The 27,665-nt window shown below is 48.0% G+C and overlaps 1 protein-coding gene across 1 annotated transcript in view; it reads right to left on the minus strand.

Moving 5' to 3' along the window:
• Positions 1-27,665, minus strand: part of LOC147453706 (uncharacterized) — a 67,774-nt gene that overhangs the window by 26,127 nt on the left and 13,982 nt on the right. The window lies entirely within an intron of this gene.

Here is a 27,665-nt window from a genome sequence, read left to right on the forward strand (position 1 = left end):
CAACTTTGCAACACTTCGTTGAAGCTAATATAATAAAATATATATACCTTCATAAGTTCAGAATAGTCTGAACTCACGAATTATAAAAGGGAATAAAGCACTCATAAAACTATAAAAGCAAGGGACACACGAAAAGAAAAGAAAAACAAAAACAAACAAACTAACTAACTAAATCACTTTGATTGCTTCGAAACAAAACTAGATAAATTATTAACTTAAAAATGTTTTCAAAAAAGGCATGCGTAAAATAAGTTGACGCAACTTACTTGGCTTAAAACAAGTACTCAACTTTAAGCAAAAAAAGGATAAGACATCTTAAAAACTTAATCCTAGAAATCAAACTTCACACAACAACCTATAACGGAACGCATTCTTAAGTCCTCAGGTAAGCTAAATATGAAATCAAAAAATGAATACTACTACAAACCTACGAAGAGCAAAGAACCAAACATGTTGATGTGATTTTTGTGGAATTCAGAAGGACTTGGTCATCCAAAACTTAAGGATAACGATTAAATGCAAAGAGCCTGTCATAAGAGTGAGACATAAAAACTGGCCATGTAGACAAACTGCTACCACTTAAAAGTCTCAAAAAGAGTGAATAGCCCTCTCTTTGCATACAAAGTCGTGGTAAGGGAAGACACGTGTTGCGACATAGTTACGGACATCCCATAGTGTCATCATGTAGATTAAAGCATGTATGTTTTTGCATTTGAAATTGTGGGCATGCAAAAATGTCATCGTGTAGATTAGAACATGTAGGTCTCAAGCCGATCCACTTGAGGAAGCATGAGCTATGCCTAGCGCGCATCAGAAACCTCATTTACTTGGCACATATTATAAAGATGGTCAAAATTTTAATGGTAATTTAGGCACAACTTTAGATTAAATTAAGTCATGGGAAACAAATGTTCAAATATGACAAGGTCTGCCTTCACACACATCAAAAATCCTTTATGTTTACTTTAAATCATACAAAAGAGTAGGATAGAGATGATGTGCCAATAGATTGTGTGTGTGTGTGTGAGAGAGAGAGAGAGAGAGAGAGAGAGAGAGAGAGAGAGAGATGACACCCCGACGGGGTCTCAAACTCCGTTGAACGACCCCACACCCGTTGTCATAGTGGTATTCCTTTTAGATTGCCAAAAAATAAAATTGTACAAGGAATACCTGATGCTCATGCAGACATGCACCACTAAGACGGTATCCAATGGATACTCTACTCGTGGCGTATGCATACTATGGTGCCTAGACATCAACCACAACTATTCCTCAAAATAGAGGCTCTTCCAGGGTTGATTTGATGAGGCTAAGGGCTGATGTCCCTTGACCCGTCCAAACCAGAAAATAACGCAAGGTTTGAGGACAATTTGACGAGGTTGAAGGCTGAGGCATGTAGAGCTGCCAATGGACTGCAATCATGCAAGTTTATGGCTGCTCCAAGATGACCAGGAAGGGGAATTGCATAGTGTAATTGCAGATCTGTCTTGACTCCTAATGCTGTAAGCAATCGAGGGGGGAGACAGCAAGAAAGAAAGATTTTTTGAGCGTCTCATAGAGGCCAAATAGAGCTGCCCTATGAGACAGTATCAGACAAGGTGTAGGTGTCATCCAAATGTCACAAGATACAACAAAAAGAGCCTGCTCCACCTAGCGTGCAGAAGGCTCAGGAAAACAAAGTCATTATCCTCATGGAGCATCTTCCTTGCTTATTCCAAGGATCCTCACTGTGCAAAACACATCAAGGTCAAGCCTATAAACATAGTGATAAGAGAATGAAGGGGGTAGTGAACCCTCAAGTAAAAGCAAAAACGAAGGTGAAGGTGACTAAAGCATCTAGCAACAAGAAGGGTTTTAATTCCGTTGCTAGTCACCAACAATAGATGCAACAAATGCTACACTACCCAACCTTTTTTAGAAGGAATCCAGCTCTCGAATATAGTGGCCAAGAGTCACTTTTGGATGCCTCCAAGGGAATTTGTTCCCTATGGAGCAGGTGACTTCGAACCATATGGAGAAAGGATGCCTTGCTTTATCGAAGGGATGTAAGGCAGGATGCCTGACATAAAGGGACCCTTATGGATTCCATCAAGGTGGGATCAGTGGCATGTATAGAGGGATGCCTCCAATCTTTCGCATGACTTTCGGCACCAAGGGCAACACAATTCTATGACCTAATACTCATGGTCAGTTGTCTCTGATGGAGAGGCAAAAGGATTACAAAGAAGAGAACTAAAACGTTGAGTTCAACACATATATACCTTCACAAGCTCAAAACAGTTTGAACTTACGAATTATAACACACTCACAAAAATATGAAACACAAGAAAACTAAAAAAGGAAAAACTAAATCACTTTATTTGTATAGAGCTCACGCCCCCCCCCCCCCCCCCCCCCCCCCCCATCGCTCACACTCCCCCCTCCTCCCTCGTGCTGCCTGCCTTGCGTGCAGCTGCTCCCAGTGCAGGCTGCCCATCTCAGCCCCGGCCCCCCCCCAGCCTCAGCCCCGCGCTCACCCACTCCTGCCTCGTGCCCGCCCGCCTCTACCTCGCGCTTCCTCTATCCCCCCCCCCCCCCCCCTTTTTTGTTTCCATCCTTATCCGCCTTCGCGTCACATTCTCAGCTCGCAGGTAGGCAATTTTTCAGCCTACTGTGGTTTCCTCGTCACCATCGCCCTTCTTGATTCCGCAGCACACAAAATAGTGGCTTCTGCTCCACCTCAGAGGGACTCTACAGAAGCCCCCTCGCCCGACACCGCGGAGCTGACCCTTCAACTTGCTCTCTCGCCAGAAGAGCAAGCGAGCTTGATGGCCGAAGTGGAACGCTTGCAAGCCACTTCGGTTATCTGCAAGACCATTGGCACTCGGCCCAGTCGGGGCGAGGTTCGGGATCTACTTCAGGCCCGCCTTCTCTCCGATGTAGGCAAGATCACCGATGTATAAATCCTCGGGAGAGGGTACTACCAGATAGAGTTCGAGCCTCCAGAGATGACGGCCAAGGTGATTTCAATGAGCCCGCTCGGCATCCGAGCAGCTCAAGCTTACTTCAGACGATGGCATCATGGTTTTGATCCTACTACAGATGTGCTTGACGAGGAGGCCGACTTGCCAATTTCGGTCTGCTTCCCAGGCTTGAGGCGAGAGTACCTCCCTCTTCTCCTCAGGATTGGTTCCACGTTCGGAACAGTTCTGCAGTCTCCGCGCACTACAGCTTCAGTTGTGGCCAAGGCCGCATGTTTACCTACTGTGCGGGTTCTTGTTCGAGATACACACTCCCTCCCGAAGGTGGTACTGCTACCTTGGGTGAGTGGGCGTTGGATCAGACAAAGTGTGGAGTATTCGGGTCTCCCGAATCAATGTTTCATTTGCAAACAGATGGGCCATTTGGCAAAGGCCTGTCCTTGCAGGAGACCTCGACCCACAGCGCATGCGCAGCCTCCCAAGGTTGAGCATGCCCAGTAGCCACATACACAGGACGCACAGGCTGGTACCTCGTCACAGACCAGCAATCAGACAACTGACGGTTCACAGCAACTGCCTGGCCGCCACCGATAGGGGCGGGCTCGCCCCACTGCTTCCCCTCGTGGCCGACCTCTTGGCCGACCCCCGATAGGCTGGTACCTCAACAGAGACCAGCAATCAAACAGCTCACAATTGGCAGCAGGTGCCTGGCCGCCGCCGATAGGAGCGGACTCGCCCCACTGCTCCCCCTGGAGGCCCCGTCCACTTCAGTTCCTCCGCCTCCACCTCCTCCTCCCTCAGACATTGCCGCTCCGCCTCCCCCGTCTCCTCCCCCTCCCCCGTCTCCTCCTCTCTCCCCGGTGGAGCCCACAGCCTCATCTCCTGACCCCTCCTTCACTCCTCCTCAGACATAGGGGACTGGGCACGCGTCTACCGCAAGGCGATTTCTTGGTAGTGCTTTCGCTACGAGTTGTGTGGCTCAAGAGAGACAGCCCCGTCTGAGGCCGCCTTTTCTGGTGCAGACTTCTACTTTTGCAGCAGTCCCTAGACGTTTGACTAGCTTTGACATTCGCAAACGCTGGAAATTCTTCGACTACAGCTTCACACGGTTCTAGAGGTTTGACAAGCTTTGACCTTCGCAGACGCTGGAAATTCTTCAACTACAGCTTCACACGGTTCATGGGTGACTCTTCTCTTGACCTGGAGGAGGCTTGCTTTCGAGTCCACGTCCTCTTTCTTGCAGCTCGAGGCATTGAGGCTTTAGACACAACGGTGGGTTTCTCCTTCCCGCTGTGCGGTGGGGATCCTATAGAGTGGACCCTACACACAGTTCTTGACTGGCTCCAGATTTAGGCTACTGAGTTCTCACACAACACAAGGGGAATTAGGGGTGACAGATCTGGTACAGACACTTCGGCCTCTTGCCAAATTCACCGTGACGCCACCTGGATGCAGTGGGTTGCAGGCACATTGTGGTGCATCTGTTTGCTGACACTCAGAGCCCTCCTTGCTATGTATTTGTACATGAGGATTCTTGGACAGAGGATGTAGCCCTACGGGCTGTACACTTGGCTTGGGCTTGGGCGGGACAGTCACTCCATACGCGCTTGTCTAGAGGTCGTTCGGATGCGGATTACTCCCCATCCAAACCGGCCTCAAAGATAGCGAGGTTTGCTGTTGTTGCAGCATTTGTTTTCTCTCACTGACTCCATAAGGATCATCTCATGGAATGTGCAGGGATTAGGAGGGCCCCAATTTCAGCATCAGAGGGGTCGGCTACGTCAAGAGCTTCAGCGATGCCTTGTGGGTGGTGAGATTGACATTCTTATGCTACAATAGCATCATCGGTGTGAGAGCCGCATTAGACAATGTGGTCAGATTTTGTGTGGTCGCTATGAGACGTTTTGGTCAGCTGCAGTTGGACCTGGAGGCATCCAGGGAGGGGTATGTATGACTATTGTGGGCAGAGGTATTATTGTACCAGGCAGAGCTCAATGGATTACTATGCAGGTTCAGGGTTGCCTCATGGGTTTCCTGAACATTTATGCGCCCAATGTGGCAAGTGCACGGGCAGAGTTCTGGTCTCAAGTTGTAGAGTCTTTGCCGCATGCAGAGCAGTGGTGTGTTTGAAGGGACTTCAACATGTTGGAGGACCCCTTTGATCGGATTGGAGGTGGCCATGTCACAGTGCACGGGGCTGAGTTGGCAGCTTGGGAGCGGTTTTGTATGACTATGAGGGTTTCTGATGTTTGGCAGCACTCACGTTTTGTGAGACCCCCTGACAGCTTGATTGCAGAGTTGGAGGAGTGAATCTATCTAGGATAGATCGCTTCTATGCTAGTGACCGCATTTGTGACTTGGGTGGGTCAGTTTGCATCTTGTCTGGGACATCCTTTTTGGACCATGCACCAGTGATCCTCATAGCGACAGATAGACAGAGGAGGGGTAGCACGATGCTACGCATCCCTGAGAGGATTTTGTTGGACTCTGAGCTCAAAGAGCGAGTGGTGGCTCTTTGGATAGAGGGCTTGGACACGTTGGACTCCTGCTGACAGAGTGGCCTCTAGGCTTGCTCAGCTTAGTCGATTCTTTCTTCAGGAGTCTACGGCCTGCCTGGCTGCAGCGAGAGAGAAGGAGCAGTGTCTTCGACAGGACGTTGCTTCCTAGCGGAGGATGCAGGAGCAACACCCAGACAATCCTTGGGTGGAGGAGCAGTTGAGCAAGAGGCTCGCCAAGAGCTTGCCAACAAAGAGGAGAGGCGTCATGAGTTTGCTTTCCATCGACAAGCATCTCAGAGGACCCATGTGGGTGACAGAGTTACGGGGGCGTTCTTTAAGAGAGTGAGGCCTTGGCATGCGCACGCCAGTGTCAGCCAATTGAGAAGGCCAGACGGGTCAATTGCTTCAGAGCCAAAGGACATGCGTGCAATTGCTACTGACTTTTATCGTGACCTATTGTAAGCAGAGCCTCAGTCAAAGCGTCAGGATGCATATAGAGAGCAGGTTTGGGCACAGATGCCTTGTCTTGTGACTAAGGAGATGCGCTAGAGGCTTGAGTTGCCTCTTCAGCTAAAGGAGCTCCACGTGGCCCTCAGAGCATTTCCCAGTGGTAGCTGTCCAAGTGAGGATGGTTTGACTCCAGTTTTTTCTCAAAGTACTAGGACTTGCTTGGGTCAGACCTCTGCAGTGCTTTTCAGTACATCTTACACATAGGAGAGATGCCTGACAACTTGAGTGAGGGCTTGATTTACCTCATTCCCAAGAAGGGTGGCTCCTTGGATGAGATTCGGTAGTAGCGGCCCATCACCATCCTTAACTCAGCCTACAAAATTCTTGCCAAGGCTCTGAGTTTGAGGATTCAGCCACTTCTAGAGAGCATTATATATGGGACCCAGACAGGTTTTGTCAAGGAGCACAATATCCTCGACAAAATCTTTACTTTTTGAGAGGCTTCTGTCCTCGCGCACCTCCGTGGTGAGCATCTGGTGATACTTATTCTCGATTTTGAGAAGGCCTACGATAGAGTCGACTCGGACTTTTTGGAGGGCACTCTTCGCAGGATGGGCTTCTCAAATGCCTGGATTAGAGGTGTATCAGCTCTAAACATACGTGTACACAGTCAAATGCTTTTGGCAGGAGGTAGAGGAGATCGTTTCATGCTCACACATTCGGTCAAACAGGGTTGCCCTCTTGCCCCCTTGTTCTATGCTGAGGCGATGAGCAGATTTTTGGTTTCACAACAGGTTGGTTTACGTGGCTTAGCGGTTCCTATTCGGGGCAATGAGCTATTGGATGTTGAGTTTGCAGACAACTCAGCATTGTACTTGGAGGGCCAAGAGGCCAACCTACACAAGCGTGAGCAGGCTCTTGAGACCTGTTGTTGTGCATCAGACGCACTGATCAACTGGAGGAAGACAGTGGCTTTCTCGGTTACTTGGGCTATCAGGTTGGCTTGGACTTCTCCTGAGCAGCAGATTGCTCCCCTCCTGGCAGGCAAAGTTGTAGTGGCCAACCAGGTGTTGTTGGCTACTATGTGGTACATTACATCTTGTTGGATCTTTTCGAGCTCCTGCATCAGCCAGGTAGAGAGGCTGATCAGGAATTTCTTTTGGTCAGTGCGCAATACTCAAATAGCCCGGGCCAAAGTGGCCTGGCAGGTCATCACTCTACCTTGTTCTTCAAGGGGGGTTTGGGATCATAGTTTTTGCTTCAGCGGCTTAGAGCTAGAGTGCCTCAAACTGGAGGCCCTTGGAGACCTTCCACCGGATGGATTTTCACAGAGATGCACAGAGTTGGCCTGAGCAGGAGACTAGAGGACAGTTTTGTTGTGAGCTTTCTTCGATCCTGGGAGCAATGCAGAGAGGCCTGGAGCAGCACCAACCTACTTGCACGGAGGACGCCTGAGACTGCCCCTAGTTTGGAACCCATGGTCAGCACTCAGAGAGGCCACTTGGTTGGTAGTAGGCCTCATGTTTCTTGGGGTCCCATGGCAGAGGGTCCAGCACACACTTTAGGTGACCAGCTACAGTTCTCAGGTTTGTCCTAGGAGCTTCAGAGCATCCAGCTACAGGGCATGAGAGGGGTGCAGAGTGTTAGGAAATAAGACGTAGCTAAATAGATAATTGAGTAGATTACTTAATGGAGAGAGACAGATTTACATACACGAGATTATAGAGTAGAGAGAGAGAGAGAGAGAGAGAGAGAGAGAGAGAGAGAGTACACACGATATACGTGGTTCACCCAATGTGGGCTACGTCCACGGGAAAGCAGCCACTCAATGGCTTTAGTACTTCAAAACAAGAAGTAATTTACAAAGGGATTATACCCTTAATGGAGCTCCCGCCTTGCTTCACTCTCACCACCTCACACTCACCTTGTTGCATCAACTTCACACTATAAAATGTGTGTAGAAATGGCCTCCTTTTATAGGCCAAAAGGGCTGCCCTCTCTTATGAGAGACAGCCATGTGTAGCCGCCCTTGTGCGAATAAGTCCAAATCGGACCCTCCAATCCGCCCATGTGTGGCCGCCCTTGAGAAGACAAGTCCGCTTTTGAATTCAGCCACCGGCCATTGAATTCGGCCACCGGCCACCGGCCATTGACTTCCGACCACCGGCCATTGGCCATTGACTACCGGCCACCGGCCAACCGACCGGTTGTTTTCCGACCACTTTCCGACCGCCGTCCGGCCATAATATTCCGGCGAAAAAAAAGTCTCGGGGGCCTCCGCCCCCGAGGCCTTTAAAGTTGCCCCTGATTCTTGTCCGTGAAAATTTTGGTTTCCGGTGAGTGATTTTCCTTCACGCACAATGGCTTCTCCTCATAGTGGGGGCCTTACAAATGTGCGCTTTTACCACAAAAAATTACAAGGGTAAATCAGGCTCCATACTTAACACAGAGCATGTGCCAAGACATCACAGAGGCAATACCAGCTCAGTGGCTTACACCTCTCGAGTCAACAGCGCCCAGATAGATGGGGACCTTCACGCGACTGGAGGTCCTCATTGTAGTTCGGGCTTGCTCAGAGACTGTACCCTCCATGTTTTTCGAGCTACATGGTAAGGGTCGGTTACACAGAGTCTCAGTAGAGGCCCCACAGGTTGCAAAGTGTTGTTTTCAGAGGATCCGAGTTGTGGGCATCTGTGGGAGGACTTGTGTCATAGATCCTGACCCAACAACTCTTGAGACAAGCCACTGGAGACTGTGGGCTTGGGAGAACTGTCCACTGGCACGTGTGCAGTGGGATCCTAGAGAGTGGTTTTGGAGGGACCCTTTCTGCTTAGCCGACCATCCAAGTGTCCCTTTCTTTCAGTACACTGTTCGACTGGGACGTCACATACTGGAGACACGGAGAGAGGCTCGTCTTGCTGTAGCACCTCATTGGCAAGAGGAGGATCTAACAACAGTGGGGAGCTGGCTTGTACATAGCAGCCTCTCGGCAGCATGTGTAGTTTGTGACCATCCTTTGGAGAGTCAGCGTCACTGTCTTTGGGACTACCCTATGGCACAGCAGGTTTGGCTTCGGGTCCTTCGGCTAATGCCAACTCTTTCCACAGCACGGCAGTACACTTGGGGGGCAATTACTTGGTCCACTCTCACGGGCCCGGCATTACATTTTGAGCTATCCGCCACCAGCAAGATGATAGTGATACAAGGGGGTCGACCTACACTCAGCCTGCTACAAAGCTTACTCCACAGGAGCGATGCAGTGAGAGAGAGAAGTGTTGGGAGCTCGTCTGTGGCCTGACACTCTGGTTCATCTGGCAGGCCCACTGCTTCAGCATCTTTGAGCTCGCCTTGTGCCACCAGCAAAGATTGTTCGAGATTTTTGGCTAGAGCTGATCCATACTCTCAAGGGACAGTTTGAGAGACTCGAGGGCAGCTCCGACCGCATGCAGGAGCGTAGAGAGGCGTTCCTTCGACTCTGGCGCCCTGCGCCTTTCTTCACCATGGTCCAAGGTGTGCTCAAATGGCACTACCGTCCACTTGTGTGGCTTTTCCCTCCTCCCATCTCCTAATTTAGCCTCATTGTACATATGCTGTTTTTTCATTGGGAGAGTCTCCCCTTATGATTGTTGTAGCCCTCTCTAGTAGAGGTGGTTGTAGCCCTATGGGCAGTTTCATTAACTAATAGAAGGATCTCTTTCTCGGAAAAAAAAAAAATCACTTTATTTGTTAGTAAACAAAACTGGATGAAACAAACCGCTACTCACTTTAAAATTCTTTTCAAAAAAGCAAAAGCAAAATAAGTTAAAGAAGCTTGCTTGACTAAAACTTGAAACAATACTCAAATATGAACTAACAAGGATAAGACATCTCAAAAACTTAATCCAAGAAATCATAGTCCACACAACAACTTTCAAAGGAACACGTTCCCAAAACTCTGTCAGGAAGTGGAGCGTGAGACCCTCCTCCAACGTGTGAGTTGCTCGAGCCGGGCGAGCCTCTCTCCGCGCTGTCAATATGTGACGACCCAGCCGAGCTGTGTACTCGAAGAAGGGGGTCCTCGGGCGATTGGCTGAGGTGAAAGGATCCCACCAAAACCACTCCCCTAGGTCCCACTGCACTCGTACCAAAGGGCAGCTCTCCCAAGCCCAGACCCGCCAATGTCAGTTGGGTCAGGATTTATGACACACGTCCCCACTGATGCCCAGTACTCTAATCCACTGAAAGCAACACTCGACCACCTCTAGTGCCTCTGCAGTGACTCTGTGGAGGCGGCCCTCCCTTTCTATCTCGAAGAAACTATTTAAACATGTCTGTTACATGTAGAAAAAAATGGATTTTTATCATTACAAAGTTGGCACCCTCTTTTGTCTCTAAGTCTTCATAGTGTAAAGTTGTGCCAATAGATTGGTCTTCATTGCATGGAGCTCACCGATCTTAGCCTTTAGATCTTCTGTTTTATCCTTGAGTGCTACTATCTTGTGGATTGTAGAAGACCATCGCTTAAGCCAAAGTAAAATGTCTCTTGTTGGCCTCTCCCTCTAATAATTATGGAATTTATACAATTGCTCTAAGAAAATGAGCCCAATCTCAAATTGCATTTTTGATACTTCTTGCTGACTTTTTCGTGCTATGGTTGTACATGCCCTGACTGAGATGGGAACCTCCAATCACGTGAAGGCCTCCATCCAACAAGGAGCTGCCGGCTCCACAGGGGTGTGCCACTCTGTAGGTATAGCCTCTATAATGTCCTGACACATGCTTTGCGCCCCCCTCAAGCCAAGCAACTGAATGTCTAGAACATTCTCACAAAGTGTTGTAAATTGTAGCCAGTCCCCAAAAGTACAAGTTGGACCCTCTACCATGGAACCCCAAGAGACATGAGGCCTGCTACCAACCCTGTGGCCTTGTGTGCTGACCAAAGGGTTCCAAACAAGTGGTTGTGTCACAAACTGCTGACGTGTCAAGCCACTGAAGAACGGAGCCAACCTGCAGATCTCGGCGAGGGGTCTAAACCCTAAGAAGAAGCAGCACCAAAAGAAGAAGTCCTACCAACTTATGGGACCCCGTCTGATGGGCCCAGGGAACCTAAAGGAATTAAAATTAAAGTGGGACCCACAAACACACGCACACACAAAGCGTAGAAGATGATGACGTGGCAGCTATACGGACAGCCCGCAAAACGCACTGACATGGCACTTGTACGGATTTCCGCGTTTTACGTTGATGACGTGGCAGTTGTAGGGATTTTCGTAAATCACGTTGGGTTGCTTTTGGGACTGCTTTTCATGGCCAAGGGCCTTTAAATATGAGCCAAGGGCTCGTTCTTTGGCATGCTTCTGCATCAAGGTGCACAGACTGGAGTATCGGCGTTGTACTAAGTTCAAGCAATATAAAGAAATACCGAAAGGGGCACCAATGTTTGGGGCCAATACTCTCTCTGAGGTGGAACTCCGCCACTCCCCATCTCGTTTGCCGTCTATCTCTTTCAGTTCAGTTGTTATTTGAATTGCTTAAAGTTGTTCAATCTATTCTTTTCCGTTGGCACGTTGTGCCTATCTCGTGATAGTGGTATCAGAGCTTCACGCGTGTGCTTTTCTGAAAGCATACCGGTCCTACCAAAGAGGAGACAGAGCAAGGTGGCACTTCCAAAGTTTACTAGGAATTCTATTAAAGAATCTTTGTAGCCCGATCCCAAACTTTTTGGCCACTCCCGCCCTTACTTCATCGTGCATCGAGCGCTCTCCCGTCTTCATCGCTCTGTCTTACAAGGCATAAGCCATAAAGAACCCAAGACCACATGGCGTTCATGGATTCGGCGAAGTACCAGGTCCCAAACCCTCAAGGGCCCCCTTGCTTTGTTGCCAGAGCAAGTACTTTCTTTTTTCTTGCACAATGCTCATACAATGACTAAATGCTGAGATGTTGATGCTAATGGGTACTATACTGATGCTATTGATGTTGGGTACTACTGGGTACTGATGGGTACTAAGGTACTGAGAGGTTCAATGTCGAAGACGATGATGTCGACAACGACAGGATATTGCTGGGTCGGTGTCCACAACGAGGTACTGAAGGGGTCTATGTCGACGACGATGATGTCGACGACGAGGTACTAATGGGTCTATGTCGACGATGATGATGTCGACGACGGGGTACTGATGGGTCTATGTCGACAACGAGGTATTGATGGGTCGATGGATTTGGTTGACGACGATGACGATGACGAGGTTCTTGATGGGTCTGTGGACCTATGTCGACGACGATGATGTCAATGATGATGACGACGACGACGACGGCGGCGATGGGTCTATGGCTGAATGCCGGATCTACTAACAATGTCGATGGCTTCGGTCTGCAACCACGACGAGGCTAGGGGCTGAAATCTGCTGGCGATCGAAGGCTGGAAACGCCGATTGTCTTGGGTAGAAAACGCTGGTTTTCATGGGCTGAAAACGCTGGTCAAACAGGGCTGAAAACACTGATCATGTTGCTTGAAAATGCTGGCTGTCTGGGCTGAAGCGCTGAGGAATACTGTGAGGGAAACGTTGGCTGTCTCCTCCTCCTGCTTCTTGCTCTCCAAGCGCTGGCCCCTGACTGCCTATAAACCCACCAAAGGCTGGGTCAAGCAGACAAAAGGCCAGCCCCACAACCATAGGATAAATTGGCTGAAATTGACTTATAAATAAATGTAATGCTAAGGGGCAGTTCACATGCGGTAAATGCCTAATGTTGGAGTGATTGAACTATGCAAGAGAGGGTATGCAACTATGACCAGCCTGGACATGCACGTCCTGCTAGAGGCTCACAAAGGTGCCAGGCTAGGTCCTAAGCTAAGACTCATGCTAGATTGTAGCAGAAGTATGTCCATGTAGCGCAAGTGAAGTGCGCATGTGACATCCCCCCCTGTTGAAGGTGAGGCACAATTGCCGAATTTCTATCTTGGGATGCTTTCTGGACTTCTGATGTTGACTGCTTTTGATGCATGTGGATGCATCACCAATGAAAACTCCTCCAAACCAGTGGATACTGTGGATATAGGTCTGGTGCGATGTAAACACCGACCACACGAGTTACCAGGTAATTGTCGCAGAATACTAGCCTTCATGCTGACTCTGCCTTGCAAGCAAGTACTACCACTCGAATAGTCCTGTCATGAAAACATTGCGGATGAAGCTGAAAGGTAAGGGCGCGAGCCAATTGTGTGTCTCGCCCTGACCACAAGAGGTTCCTCATCAGCCCCTCCAGCTGGCTGATACAAGAGCTCAAGAAAATCCAGCAAGATGTAATGTACCGCATAGTAGCCAATAGTACCTAGTTGACCGCCACAACCCTGCCAGCAAGAGAAAGCCGTGCTAAGCTCCAATGGAGCAATTTCCTCCTAATGGAAAAGAGGAGAGGAGCAATCTGCTACTCTGGTGACAGATCTAAGCCAACCTGACAACCCAAGTAATGTACTGATGTCTCTAGAGGGATCCACCGAAAGCCCTCTCCAAGTGACCAATCAAGCATGGAAGCACGACCAACCCAGAAAGCCATTGTCTTCCGCCAGTTGATCAATGCTCCCGATGCACAACAAAACACCTCGAGAGACTGCTCACACCTGTGTAAGTTGGCTTCCTCATCAGCCCCTCCAGCTGGCTGATATAAGAGCTCGAGCAAGATGTAATGTACCACATAGTAGCCAATAGTACCTAGTTGACTGCCACAACCCTGCCAGCAAGAGAAAGCCGTGCTAAGCTCCAATGGAGCAATTTCCTCCTAATGGAAAGGAGGAGAGGAGCAATCCGCTACTCTGGTGACAGAATTAAGACAACCTAACAGCCCAAGTAACGTACTGATGTCTCTGGAGGGATCCACCGAAAGCCCTCTCCAAGCGACCAATCGAGCATGGAAGCACTACCAACCCAGAAAGCCATTGTCTTCAACGCTCCTGATGCACAACAGAACACCTCAAGAGACTGCTGACACATGTGTAAGTTGGCCTCTTGGCCAGAGTAAGGATTTCATCAGTGAGATAGGTCAAATTCCCCAAATGTATTGAGAACCCCCGTTTCGCATGACCCATTAGTTCTTGAATAGAGTCAGAATTTTGTTCAAGGTAGTAATCTCGGATCTCTGTAGGGAGTCCACAACACAACCGCTCAATCTGTTCCTTAAAGGTGACCTTCTTAAATGAAGAGGTCGGTAGAAAAGAGTCCCAAAACCTCTTGCAATATGCATCCAAAGAATCTCCCTTGGTCATCCGAAGATGGTTCCAAGCGGTTCTTACATCTCGTTCGTACTCCCAGGTCAACCAAGAAGAAATAAGAGCCGTTTGAATTTCAACCACTTGATTGGGGCTTCTTTCCTTAGAAGAAGAGTAGACTACCATGTTCGAGCATTTCCTTTTAGAAAAGATGCAGCCCTCCTGATCTTGGAGTGCTCTGAGTAATGTCCTCTAGAGAAGGCTATGTCAAACTGCTGGATGAAGGCCAAAGCCCTCGAAGCATCTCGGAATCCCGAAAAGGATTCAAATTTTATTGATTGTCTACCCTCTTTGAATTCCTTTGTCTTCTTGCTCTTATCTTCGAGGAAGTCGTATTGGTTGGCTCTTTAAAAGTGCTTCTTCTTCGCATAAAACATGTGGTTGTCGAAGTCTAAAATTTAGAGGAAGACTCCTCCATAGAGCTATCAAACACTGGTGGGAATCTAAGTTTCTTTGCCTTTTTCTTGTTCTTTCCGAAGCTTTCCTTTTTGCTTCGCTTCTTGCCTTTCTGTCCTCCTCACTTGAGTCGGAAGAGCTAGAAAAACTGCCAAAAGAAGAGGAAGAAGAACTGGGTAGTCCTTCAAAACACACACACTTCTTCTGCTTTCTTGCAGATGCAAAAGAAGATTGACTGCCCAAGTAACCGAGGTAGTCAGTCCCCTTCTTGCGCTTCTTCAATTGCTTTTTCGGTTGATTCTTTGTGTCCAGAAGCTGACTGATCTGGGTCTGAACCACCTCTTGAAGTTCTTCTTCTGTAAACATCCTCGAGGTAGGAGGTTTCTTGATTGCCGATTTGATTGGTGGTTCGGTGGCTTTTTGCCACTGAGTATGCACTTCAACCAAGGACTACTGAGTCAAAAATTTTGCAAACTCGGGATCTTTAGCAAAGTGAAGCATTTGCTTTGTGCACTCGTCAACCTGTTGTCGACGTTGCATCTCCAAAAGTTCATATTGTGTAGGCCGAGGTGGCCCGTACTCATATTCTGTTAAGTCGTTTGAACTTTCTGCGTTGCCTCCTCCCGTCTCAGCGGTTGCAAAAGAGGTTGATTGGTTCTTTTTGGAATCTATAAGTGTCGTGAAAAAAGGGATCGGATTTCTTGGTAGAAGAAAAATCGGCCGTGCTCTGATACCACTATAACAAACTTGGACACCCAAGTCAAGATTCTGTCGCAACACAACAGAGATTCACTTCAAAGCACTTCACAAATTTAACAGTCGACACGGCCTGGCGTAGTTCCGTGCCAAGAGTGCCGTCTTTCTTTTATATTAATCTTTGAGGAAAGTACAACTACTCGCGGGTGCTCACTCTCAGACTCTGCGTCCAGATGCTCTGAGAAGTGAGCCCCTTGGGTCACTTATAAAGGTGTTAGGTGCAGCGGAATGATTGTTTGCGCTTTGCTCAAGATGAGTGCTCCGAACTATGCTCAAGGTTCCTTTTAGTTCTTATGGAAGGGAGAGCCTTCCGTTCTTAATGGAAAGTGCTATGATCACAAACAAAGTGAATGGACACTGTGCGTGCAATTGGATGAGACTGAGAGATAGAGAGAAGAGAAATACGACACCAAAGAAAAACCCTCCTCCGAAGGCCCCACTCTCGTCGGGCGAGAGTGGTCTACTATTGATTGCACAAAGTGGTACAATGACGATGGAATGGACTGATGCAATCTGGGACTATGCCGATGACGACGACGACTTTAGGGCTGAAATCTGTGATCTTCTATCTGCTGTCCATAAAAACGCTATGGCTGAAAATCTGGGACTGATTTCGGTGGCTGAAAATGACTGTTTTGGCTGCGCTTTTGAGGCTGAAAATGGGGGTGTATCTGCAACCAACTAGGGCTGATTCTACTGTTGTACCATAGGGCTGAAAACGCTGTTGTTCTGATGCGGCAATGGCTGAAAACCACTAATGCTGGGCTGCCTTGTATCCTTAGCCAAAAACGTTGGGCTTGATGGAATCCAAAAACGCTGATGGGCTGAAATTGGAAACGCTAGCAAATTGAGGTGCTGGCGATGAGAGGAATCTGCAAACGCTAGGGGACTAGGAGAGGATGGCGATCAAGGCAATGCTGAAAATGCCAAAATGGGGGTACTGCTGAGGTTGTCCAATCCAAAAACGCTAGGCTATGGGGAAGCTTGGCGCTTGAGCGTTCCTGCTGAGAAGAAAGCCTGTTGAGCATGTGCTCCTGCTGCCTCTTCTGCCAGAAAGTGCTAACTTGGGTTTGCTTATATATTAACTTAGCAAAATTGCCCTACCTACTTTTGTTGGAAAGTCACTTAAAAATAATAAGTGAAAAATACCAAAAATAGGGAAAATAGGCTAAATGCACTAGAAAATTCCCTTGATTGAATCCGATGGATTCTGAAGGGAATACTGATGATCATGTTGTGTGCAACCAGAGGATATGCATCTACACTAAGTGACTGGGCATGCACGGTCTACGAATAGACTCACAAAAGTGCCAGATCACTTCTAATCTAGACTTGACTAGACTGATTGAACCCTGATCATGCTGTAGCTTGTCCACGGACACATAGGGTTGGATGTGTCACATGACAAAAGGTTAAAGGGATGCCAAAAGCAGAGCCCCCAAAAGAAGTAAATCAAAAGAAATTCGGCCCCAAAAAGCTACCTGCGCAATTTTCAAAAATCTGTATAGTCAGCGTGAAACGCAGAGATCCGTACGCACTGCCACGTCAACAACCACTGCGATTTGCAGCGTCCGTACAGCTAGGCCGTTCGCTGTTTTTTTTTTATTTCTTTATGTTCCCTAGGCCTCGCCTCGGCTAAGAACCATAAGTTGGGACAACTTTATAAAGTCATGGGGAACATGCCACGTCATCAATTTGTGACACAATATTCGAGGCCAGTTTGGATGGGGAGTAATCCGCATCCAATCGACCTTAAGATAAACGAGTCTGCATCAAATGTCTCACCCATGCCCAAGAGGCTCGTGCAATCGTCTCAGCTACATCCTCTGCCCAAGAGTCCTCGTGAGTATAAACATAGCAAGGAGAGAGTTGCGCATCTGCAAAGTAAATGTGTTTGCAGCCTATGGCATCGGGTAATGTCACTGTGAACTTGGCCAACGGCCACAAAGTCTGCACCAAATTTGTGATCCCAAGGTCCCCTGTGTGATGAGAGAACTCAAGGCCCTGAATCTGAAGCCAACCAAGTGACGAGTCCAAGGTCCAATCCTACTAGTCCCGACCACATAGTGGAAAGGAGTATCCCACCGCAAAGTCTACAGCATCTATACCACGTGCCGCAAGAAACAGGACAAACCCGAGAGCAAGCCGTCTCTAAGTCAACAAGAGGGTCTCCAAAAAAGCAAGTGAAAGCATAGTTGAAAAGATCCCACCGTCTACAGATGTCGAGACTGAAAAGGCCTCCTAGAATAGCCCCAAAGGCCGAGGTCTCAACCAAAAGGGAAGGTCGCAAGAAGGGTTGCCTCTCCCAACCAGCCTACTTGCAACAAAAGAGCTGCCAAGGGATCGAGGGCAGCAGGAACGCACTCAGAGCCAGCAATTGGAGGAGAAAAGAGAGGGGGCGACGGTGGAGAATGTGAAGCTAGCGTTGGGGAGGGGGACTACGGGGAAGGGGGTATGTCTGCCGAGGGTGAGCAAGAGGGGGGGGGGGGGGGGGGGGGGGGGGGGGGTGTCTTTTCTGCACACAAGAGGTAGAATGGGAGGGGTCTAAGACGGTCACCTGCTACAAAGGTTCGAAGCAGTTTCTCGTAGATCCACTCTTCTCGAGGAACATTGAGGCGACCTCCAGGGTGAAGCCTAGCCCTGTCAACAGCAGTCCGGAACCTGTGCCATCCCCCTCAGTCTGGTCATCTGTCGCTGTTGAGGCTCAATCCCTACGGGTCTCTGAAGCCCTTGTTGAAGGGACCTCAAAACTCGATGAAGGGCCCGTCCTAGAAATCTATGGTTGTGAAGTTGGCTGCGCTCTCCTACGTGGACACGCACTCGCAAGAAGGCCCATCAGTCTGCAAATGAAGCACTGGTTCGGAAGGCCCGAACACTCAACACTCTGTCTAATCCAACCACCACCCACCCGAGGCAACAGAACCACCTTCGGGAGTGTAGGTGTCCCGAACAAGGACCCTGTAACAAACTTGGACACTCCAAGTCAAGAATCAACCGCGACAGCACCAAATAACCACTTCAAAACAATTCACAGATCACAATAGATTTGCACTCGCCCGGCGGAGTTCCGTGCCTAGAGATATTGGCCCCAAAGACTGGCGCCCCTTTCGGTATTTCTTTTTGTATTAATCAATCATCAAAGTACAAGAGAGCGGTTAGGGTTTCACTCTCAGACTCTGCGTCCGGATGCTTTGAGAAGTGAGGCCCTCACCACTAATTTAAAGGTTACAAGGGATGCCCAAAAGCAGAGCCCCAAAAGCTTCAAATCAAAAGCAATTGCTCTCTCTCTCACAGAGAGTCAAAACATGAAAGCAAAAGCATTCTCTCTCTCTTTCTCATTTAAGTAGAGAAAAAGCGAAATTTGCGTCGCTCATCATTTTCCAAAAAAATAATAATAATAATAATCCGCCTCCGCAATTTCCGGAAATTAGGGTTTTTGGCAAAATTTAGGGTTTGCAGGAATTTTAGGGTTTCTGGCAGAAATTAGGGTTTTTGCTGTCCGCCACGTCATCACTTTGTGACAGACCCACATTGGGTAGGCCTGCAGCTTTGGCCACAACTGAAGTTGAAGTGCGCAAGGTCCCAAGATAGTCCCAATCATGGAGCCAATCCTCGAATGTAAGGGAAGATACTCCCACCTCGGTCTTGGAAAGCAAACTAAGATGGGAAGATCTGCTTCCTCCTCAAGCACATTCGTAGCCGGCGGGTCGAAGCCGTGGTGCCACTGTCTGAAGTAAGCTTGAGCCACCCGAATGCATAGCAGGCTCATCAAAATCACTTTGGCTTCTATCATCCAGATACTCTGCGACCTCTTTTAAACTTACAAGGGATGCCCAAAAAGCAGAGCCCCAAGAGCATCAGATCCAAAAGCTCTTACACCAAAAAGCACCACCTACCAAAAGCTCACTCAAAAACTGCCAGTAGCCAGCTGGCGCAAAACGTGGAAATCCGTACATCTGCCACGTCAGCACTGTCAACGCAAATTACAGAATTTCCATACAGCCTGCCATGTTATCAACCGGCACGATTTGCGGAAGGTTGTCCCAGAGTTCAAGCTTTTGAAATTTAGGTTTTAGACCCCTCGGCCGGTGCTCCATAAGTTCTTTCAAATTGCGGGTTAGGATCTTAAAATCCTGATCTCCTTTTTAGGCCCCTCGGCCACAACTTCTTCAATTCTTTTGGTTTCAAATTCTTCTTGTTCTCTCAGCCATTTTTCTTCGAGGTGGGCACACCACGTCATCACTTTGTGACAAAAACATAGATATCCAACCAGGTTTTCAAGGTGTCTGGCTATTTTTGAATGCCTAGAACACACTTTGGTATGGCTGGTTTTTCACAATTATATGCCCAAAATGCAAATTTGACAAGTAAAACAGGTGATGACAGTGCTAGAATGATGACAGAAGGCTCTCCCTTCCATAAGAACTACAAGGAACCTTGAGCAAATACGGATCACTCATCTTGAGCAAAGCGCAAACATTCAGTCCCCTGCACCTAACATTGGTATCAGAGCTTTGGCAGTGTTCTGTATCACACAAGGAAAGAACCACAAGAATCACAAGAATTTTTTTTGCTTGTTGCGGTCGCACGAACCCAAGTTTGCTTGGGCATGTCGATTCCTAATCGTGTTTTTGAAGAGTGACAGGAATCCCAGAAAAGAAGGGCTTGTCCAACCTCCCCTTGTGTCTCTTTTCACTCATTGAGAGCGGACCGTGCACTTAGCGGCCGGCCAATCGACGTGAGGTGGGAAAAAGCAACCTTGGTGTGAGCGCAAGGCCGCCACGGGGTGCGCCCGCGGAAAGGAGTAGAACTCGGGTGAAGAGAAGATCCTTCTCAAAGACGGTTTGCAAGCGAAAAAAAACCTCAAGACCCTCAAGAACCCAAGTTCCTCGTGGACTTAAGAACCAAAGATCATAGTGCATGGTCGTCACCAAAAGCGGAATGGATACTTCGCATACAGGTGATGAGCATGAGAGAGGTGACGAAGAATTTTCCTCACTAGGAGATTTTTTCGACCCTCCCCCTTCGCCATCTACGCCACCAAGTGTCCCAAACCCTATGGAGGCCATGGTCAAGCAGATGTTGGACATGACGGCACAACAACAAGAAACGAATCAAGTTGCGTTGGCACAATTAGCAAGCAAAGCAGAACAACAGGAAGCTAAGGACCGCATGCAAGAAGAAAATCGCATTGCTTTAGAACGCGAGCACGACACACGAAAAGAACAAAAAGAACTAAGAAAGGAGGAAGCGGCAGCACGAAGCGCAGCCTTGGAGATCGAGCGTGAGGCTCAACGAGAACTACGCACTCAAGAATTGATTAAACAAGTACTTGCCTCGAAGTCCGAACCACCCAAAGATCGTGGAAGTTCCTCAAGTGGCGCAAGCCACGATGCGGATTCCAACCATCCAGTCACAGAGAAGTTGACTTTCAATAAGTAGTAGATAGCGTTTTTGGACAGCCGTTAAAAGCTTGCAGATTTCAGCCCTTGGGTCATTGTCGCCATCCCCGTCGACATCACCAACATAGCCCCGAGTTGCATCAGTTTCCATGCATCATCATTGTACCCCTTTGTGCAATCAATAGGAGACCACTCTTGCCAACGAGAGTGGGGCCTTTGGAGGAGGGTTTTACAACGTCTCTGGTGTCGTATCTCTCTTCTCTCTATCTCTCAATCTCATTCACTTGCATGCACAATATCCACTCACTTTGTTCATGATCACAGCACTCTCCATAAAAAACGGAAGGCTCTCCCTTCCATAAGAACTAAAAGGAACCTTGAGCAAATGCAGATCACTCATCTTGAGCAAAGCGTAAACATTCAGTCCGCTGCACCTAACATTGGCGTTTGCATCACTAGTCGATCCACTAGCAGAAGTAGCATGTGACTGAGAGCTCTTATCTGCGATGCTAGCAGAGGGTGAGGCTATAGCTGCTAAAGTGTTGGCACTACCCCTTCTCGTAATGGCCCTCCGAGATGAAGCTCGTGGTGCAACAGATTGGAGCAAACATCTCCTTGAATACAATGTGATGTAGATGTTGTTGGGATATAGGCGCCTGTGCCTTGCCCGGCCGCCCAGACTCTGGGCGCCCACTGACTTGTATACCTTATACATAGCATAAGTGTATAGGGGGCTGCTCACTCTTTTGAGTCTCCCCACCCACATTGTGTGTCTCCTTCTGTCTCTCTCACTCTCTGTCTGTGGTGCTCCCCGATCCCCTTCAATTGGTATCAGAGCTATGGTGACCGCGGAGAGCACAACGGCTTTGAGAGCTTCGAGGCGATAGCTCGCTCGCTCTCGACGGTAGAGAGATTAAGAAAGCTTGGAAGCTTTGTGAGAATGCAATGGGAGCTTGTGAGCTCAGTTGAGAGTGATGTATGCTCTTGTGGAAGCTTAGAAAGGAGTGTGGAAGATTGTGTGTAAGGTGCTGCCCTAAAACTGTGTGCGCAGCAGCACAGTTTTCAGATTCGTTTTTCTCCTTGTAGAATGCAGATCTGAGAATTTTGTCCCCGATGCCTATCCGTTTCGACGTGGTCTACAACTTTGCAGAAGAAACTTTTTGCACATTCCTCACCGTTTTGCTGATATTCAGCTCAGACTGACTGTATACAGAAATTCCAGATTTTCTGTTGTCACATTGTGTGCGAGTTTGATGCACTTTTGGAAGCACGGGAGATGCTTGAAGTTAAGTGCATAAATTCTGAGCTGAAGATGCAATTGCAGCTTGTGTTAAGCTTGTGGTTTGAGGGTTTTTTGGTAGACTTGGGCAACGAAGTACGGAGGCGTTTACACACCACCGAAGTGGTCTCTTGAGAGACGCAGGTTTTTGGAGCACACAGGTGGAGCTTCTTTCACTGGTTTTCACAGGATACTTTGGCAGTGATTTTGTGCTTGGATTCATGGTCTTTGCGGATGGTTTGCATATGGTTATGGCGCATGGTTGATGCCCATTATACATGCATTTTGACGAGCACTTTCAAGTGCCGGTGAGCTCTCTTGAGAGCATTGTTTTCGCATTGATCAAGTTTCCGGATTGCAAATCTTTTGGCGCTTGCTTATGCGCGGTCACTCCGTTGATGTACGTTGAGTGCGGATTGCCATTGTATGTGAAAATGTGGAGCCATTTTGGCATTTCTACTCATTGGCATTGAGTAGTGTTATGGTTTATGGTAGAGATTGTACTTCAGTTTTTTGCTCAGTTTTCAGGGAAAATTCTCTCGCCATAGTTTGTGATCAAGTGTTTACTCTCACTTTGACAGGTTTTGTCAGTTTGGACACAGTTTTGTGTTTTTGTATCCACTCTTGCAAGAGTGAGGAGTTGTGTATCTTTCTTTGCTTGAGACAGTGGTTTGCTCTCGGGTGGGAGAGTCTTGTGATCTCGAGCATTGTTTGCCATAGTTTTGCAGAGCTTATGCATGTATGTTGAGTGTAGTTTGATGCGCATTGATTGCTCATTGTATTGAGCTTGCAGGACAATGGTTATTTTGTGTTGATAGCCATTGTGCGTCGAAACTCTAACGAAGTTTTCTTTCGAGTTTTATGCGTATCATTTATGCGATCTAGGTAGAGATTGCGGGTTGCACTCATCATTTGCGTGTGGTGTTCTCTGCAGGTGGGAGATTTGTGCGTGTGTATGCATCAATACCGCACAGTGTGGGCTTGGTGATTAGCTCACAGATTGCAGTGTGATACTAGAGCATACGAGGCTTGTATTGACATTGCGGGAGCTCTATTTTGGAGTGTATCTCACAGGTTTTACATTGTGTTTCTGGCCATATTTGTAGACAATTTCCAGGTGTTGTTGGTGACGTGGTTTTGCTTTCTAGTTTGCTACATTGTGCTCATGGCAGAAACAGGTGATCGATCAGATTGTGACCTCTCACAGATGCGCGTGTTTGATGGGTCAGACTTTGCCGCATGGAGAGAGTGTATGCTTGATGCATTGACACAGCGAGGGTTGCATCGACCATTGAGTGGTGATGCAGGTAGACCTTCAAACATGTCTGATGATCAGTGGCAGGAGCTAGAGGAGATGGCACTATCACGCTCTCTTTGCACCTTGCGGAATCTGTATATGCTCTTGTTATGTATGAGACTACTTCGAGAGCACTTTGGCACAGATTACATGATATGTATGATAGATCTGAGTCATCACGGACTCGTGTGAGACATGTAGATTCACGAGAACGCCGACAGGTGACATGTTGGTATTGTGGTCATTCTGGACACGTTAGACGGCGCTGTTTTCGTCGTATGCGACATCGTAGGAGACATGGCAGTCTCAGAGATGTATGTAGTGATGCCATGGACTCAGTTGCTTTGACAGTTGAGGCACATGTAGTGTCGGAGTATACTAGTGACGGGAATATCACTTTTACCTCGAGCTATGCACGAGATACTATACATGTGGATAGTGCACTCCCTTCGCAGTGGTTGCTAGACGCAGATGCTATGTTTCATGTCACGCAGCATCGTGAATGGTTTTGTAGCTATTCTAGCGGGATGCTTAGCAGTGTACGTTTGACCGATGGATCGGTGCATGCGATAGCAGGTGCAGGAGATGTGAGACTGTCATTACCGAGTGGTGCATCTTACTTGTTACGACATGTGCACTATGTACCAGATTTGACAGTGAGTTTGATCTCGATTGGTCAGCTTAGAGATTGTGGATGTCAGATTTCTCTACGAGAGCGAGATTTTGTGATGCATTTGGATTCGCTAGTGATTGCGAGAGGTGCCACGAGTGGTACAGGTTACCCATTGCGTGTGGATCACGCGAGAGACGGTGCTGTCTCTATGATCATGCAGCCAGGTAGAGAGCGAGAGAGCAGGCGAGTCTCTTTTGCTTGTGGGTTGCAGGATGCTTTGCATGGAGTGCAGAGCAGTGACCTTGTTGTGCAGGTTGCGTCTACAGATACACAGGTAGAGCGGGATAGCTCTAGTGAGTCACAGCAGGATGAGTCATCAGAGGTGATGACAGAGATGACTCACATGGATGCTGAGATGTCGGCTATTGTGGAGTCATTTCTTGATATGCTTATGCCAGAGCTTGATGCAGATTCAGGACAGATGGATACTCTTGGTACACATGTGATATGTGGTGGGCACGAGGAGTCACTCCAGAGCTCGGAGTCAGAGTGCCATGGTCTCTATGATAGGGGACAGGATTGCCATGAGTTGAGTTCCGAGTTGGAGGTGGCAGAGATTGCCAGGGTTGCATCAACGTTCGGTGTCCTCATGTACGAGATGCTGATCTCGAGGCCCAACATAGCAGCTGCAGTGGGAGCATTTGCAGTTGGGGTTGTCAGTCGTCTGTTGACTGATGATGGCATAGTGCACGAGGGAGATATGCAGGTATTGCGTACATACTTGCAGTACGTGTGCGGTACGTCTGGTGGTGTATGGACTTACACGGGAGCAGGACAGCCGGATGCACACGATCACAGCCAGCCAGTGGGCATCGGTTGAGAGCGGTTTTCTCTCACCTTTTGTAGTCTTTTGACTAGGTTCCCTTGCTTAAAGCACATTCGCCTTTAAGTGGGAGGTTGTTGGGGTATAGGCGCATGTGCCTTGCCCGGCCGCCCAGACTCTGGGCGCCCACTGACTTGTATACCTTATACATAGCATAAGTGTATAGGGGGCTGCTCACTCTTTTGAGTCTCCCCACCCACATTGTGTGTGTCTCCTTCTCTCTCTCTCACTCTCTGTCTGTGGTGCTCCCCGATCCCCTTCAGATGTGTAGCTCCTGAATTATAGTTCTATGAAAGTACTCGAATAGCAAGACACTTCTGCCAATCACAAAGAAAGAAAATGTCAAAAATTTCCCAAATAGCATAGATTATTACTACACTCTAATCTCGACTCTCTACCTTACCTAATATATATGTGTGCTTTAAATTTACCAAGGTAGGTGCATACGTTGTATTTTTCTCCCACCAAGACGCAGGCTATAACTATCTCTCTCGAAGCCTGGCTGAAGAACCCCCAAAGGAGAGGATATGGTTATGAAAGAGGAGAAGCTCATCGTCAAGCCTTATCATCGTCTGTAAATTTCCATTTATCCAATTCTCAAAGTATTCTTGAATGCATGTTCTAGCTTCTCATTGGCTTATTGCACCATAATGGGTGCAAAACATGAGCGGCAGCATCGATTGGTCTATGAAACCATGGATTGGTCTATGAGACCAGTCCCATAATGCTCCACACACCTCGAAGATCCTCAGGTTGAGAAATGTTAAACACAATCAACAAATACGTACTTAAAAACCATCAAGCCATATTTAAAATTACATAGTAATACAAGTACCTACTTTGAACACGGACAAAAGGTGTTGTTTGAAAATCCTCTCAAATCTTGTCCATGTATTCATAGAGCAGGCCCATGGTGCTCCTCTCCATATCCGTGGTACATAACGGGAAAACTCTGCACATAAGAGTGGTATACAAGGCTCTGCATGTCATGTGCACATCTAACCCTATGTGCATATGGACAAGCTACTTCAGGTCTAGAGTTCAGATCAGCTTCGGAAGTGTTCTGGCACCTTTGTGAGCCTGTGCGCAGGCCGTGCATGTCCAGCCTCAACACTAAAGGGCACGGGAGCAAAGAGATGGGATCTACGGCTGAGGGTGCGCGCACGAATCTCAAGGAGATTTGAGGGCTCAAAAAATTGGGGTGTGGGGTGCTGCGCACAGGATTTGAACCCTGGTGGGTGCTGGGCAAGGCCCATGGCTTATCCAACCCCCCGTGCGCATATGTTGACCATGGTGGGCAACAAACGCATGATAAGTAAACGTCGACAAGGTATGCCCATGTCCAAGTTTACTTTTCGGCGTCCTAGTTTACTTCTGGTGCATCCTACGGCCCTGCGCGCCTCTGCTTTTGTGCCCGGGCTTCTCAACCGTAGATCCCACCTCTTGGGCTTTGTTTACCGATTGTCCGTTTTGTCAATCTCTTTTACAAATTTCTTCCGTGGCATGACACGGTCTCAGAAAGAGCACAAGAAAGATTGTCCATCAAGCCTCGGCATTTCCGTTGTGATTTGCCATAGTTGATAGGTTTAGGTCGAAAAATCAAGATTCGATCTCACTTGTTGCGTGTGTTTAGTGAACGCTTTGGCACTCCGCCACTTTGTTCATCTGCATTGCATACACAATCATTTCGGAAGAAGAGTATTTTTCCAGTCACTCTTGATGGAATGGGTCCGTTCATGATTTTGTGTTGGAAGTGGTTTTCCTCCTAGGAGATTCTTGAAGAAGGTGGACCTACGTCCATAGCCGAAGTTGAGCATTGAAGCCGCCACAGATCACTTTGTGTGTAAGGTACAGCGGAAGTGAAAGTTGAACTTTGCTCAAGATGAGTGCTCCAAACTGTGCTCAAGGGTTCCTTTTACTTACGGAAGGGAGAGCCTTCCGTTCCTTTAGTGAAAGAGTGCAAATTGAAACCGGCCCGTGGGGCGGTAGGCTTTGGCTTTCACCCGAAATTCTTTACTTTAGACACACACACAGAGCACTTTAGAAAGGTAACCTGCGACGGGAATCAACACTTACGCGCACACACACGGCTCGGAAGCTAGATTGCTCCGAGCGTACGGCGACAACCTGTAGGCCCCAAAATTGACGCCCCTTTCGGTATTTCTTTATTCTTTAGGAGGGTAAATTACAAAGAAGAGTCTGGGAATTCTTTAACTGTATCCCTCTAGATACCACTTGTTTGGAAAAATTTCGGCAACATAACAACCCCAAAACTTGTCCAAAACCAATTCCCCTGCTGGAACTTGCTTCTACTGGCATAAACCCTCTGATTCCTGCCCAAAAACAGTAAATTCAGCACGCTGTATTTACTGGTTTTTCATCTGTTTCCAATCCTAAACAGCCCCCGAACTGTCGTCTAGCAGTGGGGCACGATTCCCAATGCTTCTAGCGTCATTGCGGCTGCAAAACAGTCCAAAAACAGTGCGTACACAACGCTGAAAACGCACCTGTTTGGTGAGGTTATGACCCTCACCGGTGTCTGCTTTGGAGTAGCAATTAGCTACTCCTATTCCTACTCAAGGAGGCTCTTGCCTCGGCACAAAAGCATGAAACCACACAATTGTACATCAATCAAATGAAGAGCCCTCTTGTGGGGCATCACATAACTGTACGTAGGGGGGAGACAGCAGTGTGTAGTGTGCAAGTCATTACTCCTAGCACCACATTGTACATAGAGAGCAAAGCATGCACTCTACAGCTCTTAACCAGTGACAGTTTTTGCAAAATGAGGCCTCTCAGCTACAAATTCAGCGCTACCTCTTCTTGCATGAGGAAAGTGCATTAAAATGCGCCACTTGACACGATTACAAGCATTTTCCCGTTTCA

Source organism: Adiantum capillus-veneris, chromosome 7 (genome assembly GCF_014529385.1).
Source record: "Adiantum capillus-veneris isolate H3 chromosome 7, ASM1452938v2, whole genome shotgun sequence".
Classification (NCBI taxonomy): Eukaryota; Viridiplantae; Streptophyta; class Polypodiopsida; order Polypodiales; family Pteridaceae; genus Adiantum; species Adiantum capillus-veneris.